We start from the raw sequence: 17570 nt of genomic DNA on the forward strand, positions 1-17570 counted from the left end.
GAAAAATAAAAAATATATTATATATATATATATATATTTTAGATATACTGCATATATTTCTTTTTTTTCAAATATATATTCAAATTGGATCATCAGTGTTATTTACATTTTACTGAGCAACAATTTCTGCTTTGGGGCTCATTTACATTTGGATATAAGTCAGCTTTATGACACGCCTCTCAGACGGAATAGTACACGTCCACTTTAATTCTGAGCTCAATCAGGGGCATTTCAGAGAATTTTTTACAATCTCTCTGAAATGCTTTTTCAAAAGTAGGCAAGTACTGTACAATTAGTGGCCGCTGACTGGCCGGCGGGTCCGGCTTCTGACATTTTACAAACGGGATGTCCCATCAGAAGCTGGGGAGCCATTTATGTGACAACACATAGACAGCTACAGTCTGCTGTGCTCAGGATTTACCGGGGATGCTACGGAGACCAGCAGAGGTGAGTATAGGTTCTTTGTTCACAGGTACTCCCATTGGAATTCTACTGGAGAAGGGGACAGATCACCTGGCAGCAGGTAAGTACGTGTGAGTGTGGTAGGTTTATGTAATAAAACATACTTTCTATGGTGTGTGTGTTGTGATTATTTTACAGTGGTAGTACAGGTGCCAGCCACCTGCTGGCACTTGTAGTTCTACAAGTGCCAAAGGGCAGGCATGCTGGCACCTGTAGTTCTACAGTAAAAAAGCAATAATTTCTAATTTTTGACACTATTACCCCCATACCCAATGCTCCAGGGGTGCAGAGAAGAGCCTCAGGTTTCAGACTATGCCTGGGATACTCAGTAGAGGGAGGCACCCCTTTATTGGGGGGTCCCCACCTCCCCTGAAATCCCCAGGTAGGGCTGCCCAGCTTGGGGTGATAATGCTTTGGATAAGGTGACCCAGTGATAGAGTTCCATGGTTGTGGCATTACACCTTGGCCAGATTTGAGTCCAGTGCTGGTTTAAATATAGGGGACCCCTACGCAATTTTTCCCCCCTATTTTTAAAACCAGGACTCAGCAGCCCAGTGTTGGTTCCTAAAACACGGAGAAACCCTACAATTTTTTTTCCCTGTATTTTTAGGAACCAGGACTGGCTGAGCAGCCCGTGCCTGGTTATGCTTTTTGTGGGGGACCCTATGTCATTTTTTTCATATAAACCTTTTAGATAGTATTTCCATGAAGAAACATACAGAAATCACACTAATCTGTGTATCTTTCTGCCAAACTCGCAGATCAGGAGGTGGTCTATATGAAACTCATTTATTAGTAAATTCCCGAATTGTATCTTTTTCATGAAAATGGCACCTGAAATCACAAGGGAGGGACTTACATGTAATTCAAAACACACACAATCCATTTTTGAGATCGGAGTTCTGAACTTGGTGTAAAAACCAGAGTCAGGACTTGGTCCTTTTCAGAATGTCAAAGTAATCTGAGCCGGCACTCAGTTCAACTTGGTTTCCTAAAGTTCAGGTGTGTTCAGTTTTCAGCAAAACCGAACCGTTCATCTCTAACATATTCTCAGCCTACAGCTTAGAATATAAAAGCAAAGGCAAAAATATGACTGAGGTCAGCATAGAATAATAGATACGTTTCTGAAAATGGAAAAAAAAATTAGTGCGTGTAAACACCATATATATACTATACATTATGCTCCATGCTTACATAACAATTTAAAAGAATGCATAAAAAGCTATCTACTTTAATGGGAGCATGTCTCCTGGTCATTTTAGCAGAAAAAGGTTTTATCCTACCATTATACAAATAAAACACGCACAATATGAATTAAATGCCTGAGAAATTTTGTATTTTAATCTTTTTGCTATTTAACACATTCTAACTCTATGACATTGCTCGACAGACTAAATCACAAAAACTGCAGGCTTGTATTGTTACCATTTTATAAGCAAATAAAGTATACAAGGCCTTTTTTGAACAGTGTGTTTATTGTAAATGAATGTTGTAACCTGCATAAACAAAATATATTCTTTACGGCAATGGATGCGATGCCAATTTATGAATTGTGCAAAATTAAACTTCAGATAAGTAGGCTGCATTATTTCATTGTGTTTTAATGGGCAAGCATCCCGCTCTGCCAGAATACTACACGTCTGTGTTTTCATTTATTAATTACGCAATAGAAATAAGAAAATAAAAATATATGCTGTAGCAGGAGCAAGACTGAGCATATCTTATCTAAACATGTACCGTGTACATAATTGTCATTGCAATGTTTTGGCATCTTTAGTGAATATTAAAATAGATGTGGGAAACTTTACCATGTTGTGGCATTAAATGTGTTTTCAATGTTAAGATAACATTACCTTATTGGCTTATACACATCCCAGAACTTTCAGTAAATGTATTGCTAAAAGTATTGTATACAATAGGATCGTGGGTCTCACGTCTTGGATTGCAGATAATGTAGCAAGTGTTCAAATGGATATAAATGTTCCACCGGGTCCAAAGAAAGTCCTCGGATGCGTTTTGCTCCACAGATCTGGGGCTTTATCAAAGAGTCTTGATACAAATACAAATTGTGAAATATATAAGAACATCATTACAATTGAAGTCATATCCATATCATAGAAGACAACATAAACATTCATCTTACATTTTCGGATAAAAATTTTTTTTTATTAAACGAATAAAATAAAATAAAATAAACCAGAACAAAGCTAAAACAAAACAAAAAAAAACCCCCAAAGAAAACAAAAATAGAGGGGGGGGGGCAACATATACTAATATCATATAAGAACTCATCCTATGTAAATAGTACCACTGTAGTATTTCTAAAATGTCATATTTGGACAGACAAGGCATCAAATCCTAGAGATAGTAGTAGTTGAATAATTAAACCATGGGTCCCATATCTTATTAAATTTATCTGACTGATCCCTAAGAGCAAATGTGATTTTCTCCATATTAGCAATAAACCAAATCTTGGAGTACACTAACTGTAATGCAAGGGCGGATAGTTGTTTCCAAGACTTGGCCAAAGTACACCTTGCAGCATGTAATATTTGGAGAACTAGTTTATTTGAGGGGGAATTCAACCCAGATATAGGTAGCCCCAATAGGGCAGTCCATGGGCTTAAAGGAATCGAGATGTGAAGTACATTGTTCAATAAGGATTTTATCTCATTCCAGAAATTAGTGATTTTGGGACACGTCCACCAGATATGTATAAAATCACCCTGTTGACTGCAATTCCGCCAGCACTGTGGGGAAGAGGATGGGAAAATCCTACACAATCTAGTGGGAACCAAGTACCATCTCGTATAGATTTTATAAGAATTAAATAAGGAGAGAGTTAAGAAATGACCTAATTTGAAAGTATTCATAGCAAATAGGGCGAGAAATTTGATATTTTTGTGCCAAATCCTCCAATGAATACCAAGTAGTGCACTGTATAAAATCATACAGAAATCTAGGACGTGATGGTAATTTAAACCATGAATGTGACCGATTGGTATATAATCCAGGAAGAAAATCCGGGTTGTCCCAAATGGGAGTCAAGGGGGAAGGATAGGATGAAAGATTAAATCGCCTAGTGCATAAAAGCCAAATAGAAAGGGTTAATTTAGTAGTCGGACCAAGCCCCGGAGCACTCCCCCTAGGGACAGATGTAGTGAGGATGGAGGACAGAGAATCGACAGTTTCAATTTGTACCCACGGTAGATTAATTGTAGGTGTAAACCAGGTGAGTGCTTGGCCTAAATGGGTAGCGTAGTAATACTTTCGCACATCAGGAAGTCCACGTCCACCATCTATGGGACTTCTAATAAGAGTAGAGAGTTTCACTCTAGGTGGCTTACCTAGCCAAATAAATGTAATTATTGCTCCTTGCACCTAACTCAAAACCTCACTAGGAATTCTTACTGGTATAGTATGCATAAAATAAAGAATTCTGGGCAGCACATTAATTTTAACTGCAGACATCCTGCCAAACCAAGAGATTATCTGGCCCCTCCAAATTTTAAAATCTGATTCCACATTAGCAAAAAGAGATGGGAAATTTTCCTTATATAAAGAACTATAGGAACTAGTGATATGGATCCCAAGGTATTTTATCTTTTTGGAACGCCAAGCGAATTGAAAATTATGTTCTAGTAAATTACGGGTATCTGGGGAGATATGTAACGGGAGGGCCTCCGATTTAGAATAGTTAATCCGATATCCAGCAAAAGTAGAATAAGAGGATAGAGTTTGAAAAAGGATAGGGACAGAGGTGTGAGGGGAAGAAAGTGTAAATAATACATCGTCCGCAAAGAGTGACAATTTATATTACCTCTCACCAACTTGAATCCATTTAATATCAGGGGAAGCCCGTATTAAAGAAGCAAGAGATTCTATAGTTAAAGCAAAGATTAAAGGGGAAAGGGGACAGCCCTGCCTGGTGCCAATACTAATTCCAAAGAGATCAGAGTCTCTTCCATTCACTCAAACTCTTGCCGTTGGGTTTGAATACAAAATCCGTATACCTCTAAGAAGATTCCCTCCCAGACCAAAACTCCAAAGAGTATCAAACATAAAAGGCCATAAGATTTTATCAAATGCCTTCTCAGCATCTAATGAAAGAAGCAGAGAAGGCATCCTTCTTTTATTTATAATATGGATAATATCAACTGTTCTCCTTGTGTTATCCCGGGCCGGTCGACTTGGGACGAAACCCACCTGATCAGGGTGGACAAGCTGTGGTAGTACCTCACTTACCTCACCACAAGCCTAGTTGCCAAGATTTTGGAGAACAGCTTAATATCATTATTAAGAAGGGATATAGGCCTATAACTTGAGCATACATTAGAATCATTCCCTGGTTTGTGTATAACAACTATTCTAGCCTCCAAAGTACGAGGAGACAGAGTCTCACCCTTAAGAAACCCATTAAAAAGTCTGCACAAATGGGGTAATAGGATATGTTTAAATTTCTTATAGTACAGTAGGGAGAAGCCATCTGGACCAGGGGCTTTACCAGATTTTTGAGATTTTAACATCTCTTCCAACTCTTCTAATGAAATATCTGATCTTAATTGAGCGGCATTAGAATTACTTAATCTAGGGAGATGACACTTTGCCAGAAAAGAATCGATATCTCTGTCTAAAGAGGGAGAAGGAACAGAATTGTGGTTAGAGTTATACAAATTTTGATAAAAGGATTCAAATTCCTTCACTATCCTCCCAGGGTCATGCGTTAGATCACCCTTTCTAGTTTTGATCGACAAAATATTTTTAGATGAGACTTTAGCTCGTAATTTTCGAGCCAGTAGCTTATCGGCTTTATTCCCCTTCTCATAATACCTCTGATTTAAACGACGGAGACAGAGTTCTGTCTTATGGGATAGTAACACATTAAGTTCTCCTCTAACTTTAATAAGCTGATCTAAGTCAGATTGAATAAGAGAAGATTTATGTTTTAATTCTAGTTGGTGTAGCTGTGTAGTTAAGTCCAAAATGGCTTGGGTACAATTTTGTTTTATTCTAGAAGCCATTTGAATAAAATGGCCACGTTAAACTGCTATGTGGGCTTCCCACAAAGTCATATCTTTGATATCAGGGGTCTGATTTATGGAAAAGTAATCCTTGAGTAAGTGGGAAATCTGTGTTATAACATCATTATTTTGTAAAAGAGAGTCATTTAGGCACCAGGAAGGAGGCAGAGAAATAGGAGAAAGACAAGACAAAGTCGAGGAAACCGGGGCATGGTCCGACCATGTAATGGAGTGTATATTAACCTCATCAATATGAGGAGTCATGGCCTGACCAATAAATATCATATAGAGTCTGGTATATATCTTATGCACTTGGAAAAAAAATGTATAGTCCTTGGCAAAAGGGTCTTGCACCCGCCAAGTATCAAAGAATAAGTGTTTTTTAAGTAGGGATAATAAGGCATTAGAATTACGCTCTCCAACATAGGTCAATGAAGGCGGCAGAGGATGGGATCTGTCATATTTTTGATGGAGAACTGTATTAAAATCTCCTGCTAATATAACCTCCCCCTTAGGGTGATGAGAGATTTTTGAATCTAGAGCAGCAAAAAAGGAAGATTGATTTATATTTGGGGCATAAACATTCACCAATGTATCCAATGTGTTATTTAACATACCCACTATAATAATGAACCTACCCCTCCTATCTCTGAACACCATCTCCGGTTCCAATTGTAAATGACTCGCAACTAGAATCGCCACTCCACTTTTTTTTCTGTGAAAAAAGTGATCACAGGCATGAAATACAACAGGATACCTTGAGGAACGTAGTTCTGGGTGGGAAGAACCTCGGAAATGCGTTTCCTGGAGAAAATTCAAATCACCGGACATTTGCTTTAAATCAAAAAATAACTTGGCCCTCTTTTGTGGGTTATTTAAACCCTTAACATTATAAGTTATGATACAAATCGACATCTATAATAAAAGTAATAATCTCTCAAGTATAACAATAATCGCCCAAACCCCCCCAAAAAAACTGAGCACCTAAGAAAGGAAAGGTAGGAGAAAAAAAAACACCAAAGCTCAGAAAAGGTCATATTGACCAGTAGGGGTAAGGCACTGGCCTCACACCGACTAAGACCACAGAAAAAGGAACCCCACTCATTATAAATCGCATATACAGAAATTATCAGAAAAACAGGAACGTAGCATAGAAATCAGAAAGTAAGATCACACCGCTAACATGACCAAAAATAAAAATAAAAAAAAAATTTAAAATAACTATACCCAAAATATATCTTAACAGAATTTTTCTCTTTTTCTTTTTTTTTGCTATATATTTTTTTATCGTAAATTTTTAGAAAATATCTAGACAAGTACAAAAAACCAAACCTGCAAAATTGCAAATGCTTCACATAGAGATTAACTAATGAAAACATTGAAAAATAAACCAGCCCAATTTGGTAATAACTACTCAAAAAGGGTTAGCAAACATAGGCATAGCTCCAACCGAGAATGTTGGAGAGTCAAATTTAAGCTGGATTGTGAGAAGATAAAGTTATAGAAGGCACCGTTGACCAAACGCGCTTTGGGGCCTTTGGAGACGAGGGAGAACCAGAGGACTGCTTGTTAGCCTGATTCATTTGAGAAGTCATAGCAGACCCAGCGCCAGAGGGAGATAGATTGAGCTTCGTCAGTAAATGGAGAGCATCTTCTTTGGATTTAGCTGACAGTTGTCTCCCGTTCGATGAAACTATCAGAGAGAAAGGAAAACCCCATCTATTATAATATGTTTGTCCGGAAGAACCTGGGTATAGTGCCGGAAGTCAAAGCGTCTTTTAAGGGTCATAGAAGAGAGATCCTGGAAGACCATTAGATGATGTGAGTCAAAGACACAATTGTCCCGTTCCCGGGCTGCGGCCAACAACCTCTCCTTCGTCTTGAAGTAGTGGCAGCGTAGCACCACATCAGGTGGAGGAGCAGACGGAGCCGGCTTTGCCCGCAATGTGCGGTGCGCCCTATCTAGCAGAAACTGCTCCACAGGGGTGGCAGGCAACAGGTGTTGAAAGAAGCAAATAAGAAAATCTTCCAACTGGGATGGCTCAATGGATTCAGGAATGTTCTTAATCCGCAAATTGTTCCATCGGGCTCTGTTCTCAATATCTTCCTGCTGGTCTTGAAGCAAATGAATATCATCTTGCATAGCAGACAAAGAATGCTCCACTCCTTGTTGGAATTGGATCACTTCATCTATTTTATGTTCCATCTCATCAGTGCGGGTTCCAAACTCGGAAACCTCGGCTTTGAGACCAGAGACCACTTTTTGAATCTCAGAATGGAACGCATTTTTAAGTGATTTCAACTCAGAGAGAATAGAGGCAATGCTATCCCTCATAGAGCTGGCTGGAAGGTCCGACATGTCTTCTTGTTCTGAAATATGAGCAGAAACAGAAGGAGCCGCAGACTTTTGAGATGGAGTCTGCATTTTATTTATGAAAGTAGTAAGATCAGCAGGAGGAGCCGACTTGCGAGGTTTAGGCATAGCAAAAAGTCTGCAGGTTTAGGGTTAGGTCATGAAGCAGTGTGAAATAACCAGATTCAATAATATGGCATCTTTATATAGAGTAACTGTACATTCAGATCCAGAGCAGGATTCCTATAATCAGAGAGACTACATTTACATAGAGATGGATGTGAGGAGTAGGAGAAGCCTGGATGAAATTGTAGCCCAGATAAAGGGAGACCTCTAGATCATATATAGACACTGTGTCTCATTAATTCACTGAGTAGTGGCAGTCACATTCAGCCACAACATATAATATAAATGAGGTTTATATTAGGCAAGGTGTCTTCAATCAGTTTAACAGTCCCAATCAATATGGCACCTCCATAGCCAGTGCTCAGCAACTTGAAGGAAGAGTCACAAGGATTATCCCAGCCAAGGACACCCAGTACCTGAGTCAGGGAGGAGGTATTATGGGCTCAGGATATCTTCCTATTCATCCCCAGGTCTCCTGACTAAGGCAAGATGGTGGACAGGTGGGTGAACGTCTCCCCGTCCCAGCTGCAGGACCGGAGGGTGTCAGAAGCAGCAGGCTCAGGCCACTGGAGCTCCGTCCGGCGGGTCCATGTCACGTGATTGTGGCACCAATCACTGTCTCAGGAAAGTCCGGGGCTGTGCTGAACCAGTCAGGTCCTGCTGTGTGAGGGTCAATGCAGACGCTGGCGAGCCCCCACAACGTCTGCTGTGAAATCGCGGAGAACGCCGCGTCAGAGACCTCCGGGGAGCCGTGAAAGTCGAGGCCGCGGGTTCAGCGCTCGTGCTAGGCCTCACCACCGGGGGGTACTAGGAACTGAAGAAGGAAGCTCCGTTATATGTCTCTAAGTGTCCGGAGGCACCAGAGCAGCAATCCGTCTGTCTGGTAGAATCCTTAATTCTGTGTACAAACTCTTCTGTAGACACTTTTTTGGTGCTCCTTGAAGGCTGTACTCAAAACCAAATTTGATCTACAAAGTAACCTAGCCTCTTAGAGTCTCAAAACCAAAAAGTCCCACAAGGCCCTTAAGAAGGCTCTAGTTGAAATGAGAAACCAACTCCAAAAACTTTTTATGGCCAGGATGCAATCTGCCTTATCTAAACTTGATTACAAGTTTTATATGAAAAGAAATAAGATGGATAGACTATTGGCTCGGAAACTCTGCGGTCACCATGCCCATAGCAGCATTAAATTCACCATAGGCAACATCTTCTTGGTTTACAATTCCCAACTATAAAATTTATACTCTGATTGTTCCACTGTCCAACCATCTGATGTAACTGTGTCATACAGTACATATTGTCTGGTCTTACTTGCCCTCTAGAGACAGAAGTACTTTATTTACTCTGAATGCCCCCTGGAAAAGTAATGAGTTTAAATATGCTATTGCAGATCTCCCTAAAGGCAAGACCCCTGGCTTGGATTGTATACAATAACCTTTATGTCATATTTTGTGAGGATGTAGTCCTTATTTTTGTTTATCCTATAATGAGGTTATAATGATTACTATTATTAAGTACAATATGAAAAGTGAAAAGTAAACATACTATTTATTATAAGATATATAAAATGTAATTATTGACCACAGGGGCAAATGCAGAATTTTTTATATACGTGTATATATATGTATATATATATATATATATATATATATATATATATATATATTAGGGATGTGCAGGCTCGGATAGGTTCGAGTTTGCACGTTGAGTTCGGATTTTTCCCTCCAAAAAAACGGAACTCAGAAAGAGGCTAAACGTTATCTTACATGGACGAACATCATCATTCCTGGACTTTTGTCCAGGAATGATGATGTTCGTCCATGTAAGATGACGTGTAAGATGACGTGCAAACTCGAACCTATCCGAGCCTGCACATCCCTAATATATACAGTCCCAAAACTGCCAGGACTTTGCACTGCCCCAAACATCTGGCTCTGGTGCTTGCGTGTAATGTATTCCATACCGTCCAAAAGAAGACACAGCACTCCAAGGGCTCCAGAAATATTATATCACATACACTTGGTATGTGATATCATAAAAGACACTTGGTATGTGATATAATTTTTCTGGAGCCCTTGGTGTGCTGTGTCTTCTTTTGGACGGTATATATATATATATACAGGGCCGTAACTAGGGGGGTGCGGCCGGTGTGCCCACACAGAGAGCACATACTCTGTGGGTGGAATCGGCCACCTCCACTGCGATCACCACCTCATCTGCTGCGGTCGCCTACTGCAATGTATAATAGTAGCAGTGTGCCCGGATCCTTCTCTCCTGGGCGCACCACTACTAATACACATTATAGCGGGCAGCGCTGCAGCTGCCAGCTCAGAGTGGTCCGTCCCCTCCAGAGCTGGATTAATGGGGGAGTACTCCAAGGCCCCCGTGACACTTGGATCGGATCATCATTTATTTAAACCACAGCACTGCACCGGCAGCCACTGTGAGTGAGCCGTCATTACTGACAGCACCACAGAGATGGGCTGCCGTTGGTGTATTCATATTGACTGGCAGTTGATCTCAGCCGCTGCAGAGAAGATGGGGGTGGGCCTTTTCAATTTCATTTCAGTTATAGTAAGCGCAGCAGCCACCGATTTGGTGCCCGCCCCCTCCATCTACCCCAGCATTTCTTTTCCTCATGAATCGTAGGCTGGCAGTATACCCGAAAGTGTGCTGTTCTGCTGAGATCTTTTTGGAGCTGAACAAATGCTCTACACTGACCAAACCTGAGCAGACCTGACCTGACAATGTAAAACAGAATGTAAGTTTCCAGGATATATATAATAGCATATATACACATATCTACACCTACAAACAATATATATATATATATATATATATCTGTAAAGCGCTGTATAATATGTGTGTGCTATATAAATAACTGGTAATAAATAAATGTATATATTTTTTTTTTCATATGGCTGTGCATGCGCTAATCAGCAGCAAAAACTCCCATGGGGCTAGAGCTTTTGCAGACAGTGAGTGTTGAGGAAAAAATGCTTTTAAGTTTATACCATATGGGGCCCTGGTGTTTTTAGGGAAGCTTGCCCCCCTGTGTCTTAATCAAGCTCTGGCCCCCTCCTCATCTGTTGTAGTGTTTTCTGGCCCAGGACTTGGAGAGACATCATGGCTGGTGTTGTACTGTGGCATACTGTGTACGTGGGGCTTTGTACTGTGTGCATAATCTGTAATGGGGGGATTTGTACTGTGGGCATAATGTGCAAGGGGCATTACTACTGTGTGGCATAATGTGTAAGGGGCACTACTACAGTTTAGTGTAACATGTATAAGGGACACTACAATGTAGTATAATGTGAATAAGGGGCACTACTTGTGGCATAATGTAAATTGGGGGTACTATAGTGTCACCATGCTCTTTCCCTATGAGACCATGCCCCTTTTTTGGCCCACATGTCTGCGGCGCGCATTGTCTCTGTTTACAATGGGGGAGGGGGGTACCAAAGCGATTTCTGGCACAGGGTACCAAAATGTCTAGTTACATTTCTGCACATATATATATATATATATATATATATATTGCATAGACAGAAAAACCATACGGTTTCACATGTCCCATTGAGGCTGCTTAGACATGATCTGAAAATTCACAAAACCTATTGATTTTCTGCCACTGAAACTTCAAAAAGCAATGAAATTACGATCATTAAGGCTGACGTCTTAATGGACATGTTCATTGTGCAATACAGATATGGTATGCCATCACGCCCTGTGGATAACTGCAGATTCCGAACTCTCACAGAATGAGATTGCTGTCACTCAAAAAATGGTGGAGCTGCTAATTCACAGAATTGTGTGCTCATTGGAATACAACTCCCCAGGGATCCCTGGCCTGGGCTGACTAGTGGTCAGGGGTGATGCTGTGGCTGGGGGGCCCGGTGACAGGGTTCCCCTGGCAGTGGCATCACCGCCCCTGCTAGAAAGGGGTCAGTGCTGGTTCTAGGAAATACAGGAGGGGTCTATGCATTTTTTGCCACTGTATTTCCAGAACCAGGACCGACTCAGAGCCCAGTGCTGGTTGCGATAAATACGGGGTACCCCTATGTCATTTGTCCCCCGTATTTTGGCAACCAGGACTGGTTCTGAAAAGCCTGGTGCTGGTTGTGCTTCATACGGGGGAACCCTACATCATTTGTCCCCTGTATTTAGCATGACCAGTGCTGGGGTTCCATAGCCCGGGCATGGTTGGTTTTTAGGGGAGGGGGCCACACCATGTTTTTTACACTGTTTTTATTTTGAAACACAGAAGCACAGATGGGTCTCACTGACCCATCCGTGCTTCTATGTTCAGTTTTTTTAAAACACAGATGCAGATATATAATTTTCAGATCCGAGCTTGCATCTGTGTGCTGCTACCTCCCCCAGGTCCTAACGCCTGCACTACCACCACACCGGCACTGCTAATGCCCATTACCATCCCTGGTTCCCAGCTGCAGCTAATGCCCGCTAGCCCCTGCCCCCTCTACCCTGCATCCTGCCAGCAGCAAACGCTGGCTTCCTGCCCCCCGGGAACCAGCCCCCGCTACCGCCCACAAACTACGGCCATCTTGCTGCACCCAAGTGAAGCCACTATGACTACACCTGCTGTAGGCTGCTACTGAGGCTGCGCAATGAGTTGAAAAGTCCTATCTCTACAATGGCACATTCTTGAGGTAATAGTTTAAAACTGTAACTTTAATTTACCTGAACCCCAATAGCATGTACCCTGGCACAATAGCTACCTAATAAAACAAACCCCAAGTCTAAATTCCACCCTTACCCTGAATTATGCCTTCCCAAAAATCCCCCATAGACTATAGCAGAAAAGGTTTCCTAATTGAGAATGTAAGAAAAATGTGATAGTTGGAGCAGTAGATCACTCCCAAATCCTAATTTTTTATGTTTATGCCCTGAAATTTGGCATGCCGCACCCAGTGACAGTTCTATCCGCTCCTACCAAATTTCAACTCGGTACCTCCTATAGCTTTTGAGGTGTAGCCCCTTAAGCACCCTGCCCCCCCTTTGGAATTCTCTATGGAGAAATCAGTGTTTTTGGATACAGTCTTAATATAAGGGCACGACTATGCCCTTATAATATATATATATATATATATATATATATATATGTATATATATAAATATTATATATATATATATATAAATATATATATATATATATATCCACACACACATGTATATATACAGTATTTTTACATACATACAGTATACACACACAAGCATATATATAGTATATATGCACATGCATAACCATACATATGTCACACAAATTAAAAACACACATAAATTACATGTACACTTACCTGGCAGCAGCTGCGGGTTGTTGAGATGGGGATGGGAGCTGGCACTGTCATTAGGCTCCTCCCTCTAGCAACAAAATGCCGCAATTTGTGGGTCAATTGGTAGGGGGCGGTGAAAATGATGCAAATCTAATGGAATAGCATCATATTGGCTTTGCCTCCTTCTGATTGACCAGCTAATTGCAGCACTTTGCCGCAAGGGGGGCGGAGCTTAATAATATGGCGCTCGCTCATCTTGTCTGTCAGGGGAGTTTCTGGGTACTCAGAACCTCCCCCTGCATGCGCTAATGGACAATTCAACCATAAGGGTTGCAAAACAAAACACTGGAAAATATCAAATCTTTAACTGACATCTCCATCAGATTTTTCAGCAAAACATATGCAGAGGTTATATTTTTGGTTCTCCATGAAACTAAACTGAACTGACATATTTTTATTTTCACCTATCAGATGTTTCCAACACAATTGAAATTAGTTAATCAAGTAAAGTTATTTTCTCATCTCTTTTACCACACCTCTGATATGTTGTATTCCATTTCTATGCCAGGTAGTGACAAATTCCATTTACAGTTCTCAGAAAGTGTTGGGGCATTTGTTGGTAGAATATACTTTAAAAAATATTATAGTTTATTTACTAAAATTGAAATTCTAATTACCATTAATATGAAAAAACTTCTAATTGCTATAACTGTTGCATTATAAATTAATCAGTTAGTGATTGTGTACGAACTATAGGATAGCTAAAAAGAAGTAAAAAGTAAGCACAACACTAAAACTGGGCGCACATTACATAATTATTATTCCAACCAACCAAACATGTTTGATTTAACCAACTTAAGCAGCCAATTATTGTTCAGTTTATGGAGAAAGTTGGAAGCTTTCATCCCAACTGAATGATTTTGAGATCAGAAGTACTGTAGATGACTACTGTGTGCCCACTTTTGCCTGTTAATAAAAATAATTAAAATAATTAAAGACATGTGTGGAGATCCTACTTTTAACTAGAGATGTACACCAACCCTCGTGTTTTGGGTTTGGTTTTAGATCCTGATTAATTTTTGTGTTTTGGTTTTGGAAAACCACCCTCATGTGTTTACATGATACTCATAACGTGTTTGGTTTTGAATCTGTATTTTTTTTTTTTTTAAATATAAAATGATATAATTTTGACCTGTTAGCATGCAAGCCAAAACCCGAGTTCGTCCTTTAAATCTGAGTTCCGAGAATCCTAACTGGTACTCGGTTTGACTCACTACCCCAAAATGATTCAGAACTCAGACTCTGTTCAACTCCACACCCCTAAATTCGGTTGTTGTCGGTTCTCTGAGAACCAGACCCGCACATCTCTAATGCTGACATAGTTATAAATGCTTTAAACAACATTACAAACATGACAGATGAATGTCAGCAGCATTTCGTATCAACAAAATAACTAGTCCCCAATAAAAGTGATTGAGGCCTATGAAGTTCAGTATAGAAAATCACTAGCATTCAATGTGTCCATGTGAAACTACTCTAAGCTTATAGAATTACTTACGGAACTTGTTATTATTCTATCTTCAATCTATAAATAAGGTGTCTGACAAGCTTAAAGATTTTTAATTTGTTTCCCCTTTCTACAAATGTATTTCCCTACATCTCTAATTATAAATGGTAATTAGCAACATTAACAATGCACTTTTGAATTGAACAGTCTGGGTCTGATGCAGACTTAGATATAAATTAGGTACATCATCATGATCAGCAAGCAGTTGCGCTTACCCTAATTAGGTGCAGGAAATACCCCTGGAACCAGGCATATTTATACTTTTGTCCAACCCTACACAGTCAGAATGCCCTCTCCGAGCATTGCTTTATGTGTGAATGTTCCTTACAGCACAGTTAGTAAATAGAATGCTTCCTATGCCCATACTTGCATGTCCTCAGTTTCCGGTCATGTGCAGTGCAAATACATGCAAGATACCTTCCAATGACACAATTTATTTAATTCCCATTAGCCCCTATGTGTGTACAGTATTTAAAGATAATTTTAAACCTAAATTAACTTTTTTAGGGATACATCTAATAGCAAGTATGTGTAAGAGAGTAATGTATGCCTAACAATATTTGTACATTTACAAAACCACCATAATCAGATTATTAAGGGATACAAATAAAATTTCCTTTTTTAACCAATCACACTACAGCATTAAAATATGATTTCAATTTAGTGTTTTGTAAGCTAATTCTAATGTTGCATTACATTTGAAACAAGAAGCCATAGAAGTCCACTTCAGGCCTCAAAACATGGGTTACTAGTGTATGAATGGCTTTCCATTACTTTTGTCATACCAGAGATTTATACTGTTGCCATTGTACAGGCACCATGTTCAATTCATTTGAGGTAAGAAATTGTTACAAAGTAGTTATCATAAAAAACTCTAACACTCACAACTTCTAAGTATCTTATGAAGTATAAAAAATTCATGAAAAGAATGTAGCCATTTATTACTTTACTCGAAGTGTGGCCTAAATTTTCTGCAAAATATTCTTTATCAATAATATAGGACGAAAAATACTTGGGCATCTGTCTTTATCATTAACCATTACAACTGTCTTGATCAGGAGATAATAAAGGGTAGGTATCAAGTCCATGTGCTAAACCTTGCTGCCTCCTCACTGCACATAGCAAAAATAGGGGTATTACCATTCCCTATGAACAATGAATACAAAAAAATATTAGTTCTGAAAGTAAAGTGGCACTGGTAAAAAAAATAAAGGGAAGATACTTAATGTGTTCCAGATCAAATCGTTTAACGTCTGTCTGTGTCACTCCCATGTAGATGTGTTATAATTAGGGTTAAAAAAAATAAACAAACAAACAAAGAATCGAATACAGAATATATAAACAATAATCACAATAGATAATTTGTAAGTTAGTAAGTTAGGTGTGCTCTAACAAATCATCTATTGTATCTTGTATCTTGATCAGGAGAATTACCTCCCTGCTCAGCTATAAAGGCAGACCCATTCGGGTATCAAAAATAATGTATTTCCTGGCTGGGAAGGATAGTAGTGATACAGATGAATCTCATCTCATATCTTTCATATTTATTCCAAAAACTGCCAGCTAGGGTCCTTGATACCATTCTAAACTTTATAAATGTTTTCTACATAGAGAAGAACAAAGTCCCTAAAACAAGATACCCCAATTTGTGATGGCCAACAATAGATGGAATTCAAATTAATGCAATGTTGAATAGTGCTGGGAATGAGTGCCTGAAGCTATTTAATTGTCTGCATTTCACCCAGCACTTATGTCGGGAGATGCAGTTTACAACACCTAACGAAAGGGGTTTAGTGACGGTGACCGGCATTCTCCAACTTAAGTGCCAGGTGTGGTGCTGTTAGCGCATGCAGTAAAATTGCAGCTAGCATTAGTTTTGTTGGATTTCTGCTTGTAACTTAAGAGGATGCAAGTAGAAATCCACTAGTCGGTGGTATACAGCAAAGCCAATTAAATAGCTCCAGGCACTCATTCCTGGTGCTACTCAACATCGCATTGCATTCCCCCCAATGAATGGGGGAATTGCTTTCACATATATAACATTGTATTAATTAGCTTTGCACCTCAGCTAAGCAGCGCCTTGGTTTGCTCCTTCCCCTACAGATATGTCCAGTTACATTTGCAACTTGTGTAGCAAGTTGCGCCACGCATGGCGCAAGTTGCACACCTGTGAATGAGTACATCTGTATGCTTAAATGGCTAGAACTGGAGATGTCAATGAGTAAAGTGGTCTCATTTACTTTTTTACTGTAAGTCCCTCCCAAAAGTTGGGCTCCATTAACTCTGGCACTGTGTTTAGTTATCAGACCTGGGACTATTAAATTTGTTAGTTTAATCCCTCCCATTGTAACACTATTTGTGATAAACCCAACCTTTCTCCTGGACTATTCCCAGCATGCTCCTTACCTTGGATGCATAAAAGCATTTTTTCACCTCTATATTATGCTCCTTGACTTTTTAACTTAAATTCCTTTGAATCCCTCTGCTACCATAGGTCCAGGTGTTATTTCAGTCCTTTGTAATGTCTTCCTGTCTTCTAAACCACTTATTCCTAAATTTGACTCTCAATGTGATTCAGATTTGTGTCCATCCTCCCCATAGGAGGACTCATAAACCACCTTTAGGGAAAAAATATTTCATTCATACAATAAAAATATATAAAAGAGAATGCACAGATGGTACACACAAATAAAAGAAAATGCACAGATGGCAAATTAGGGGCCTATTTATCAACAAGTTTTATCATA

Source organism: Taudactylus pleione, unplaced genomic scaffold (genome assembly GCF_031769625.1).
Source record: "Taudactylus pleione unplaced genomic scaffold, aTauple2 ptg000095l, whole genome shotgun sequence".
In the NCBI taxonomy this organism is placed as follows: Eukaryota; Metazoa; Chordata; class Amphibia; order Anura; family Myobatrachidae; genus Taudactylus; species Taudactylus pleione.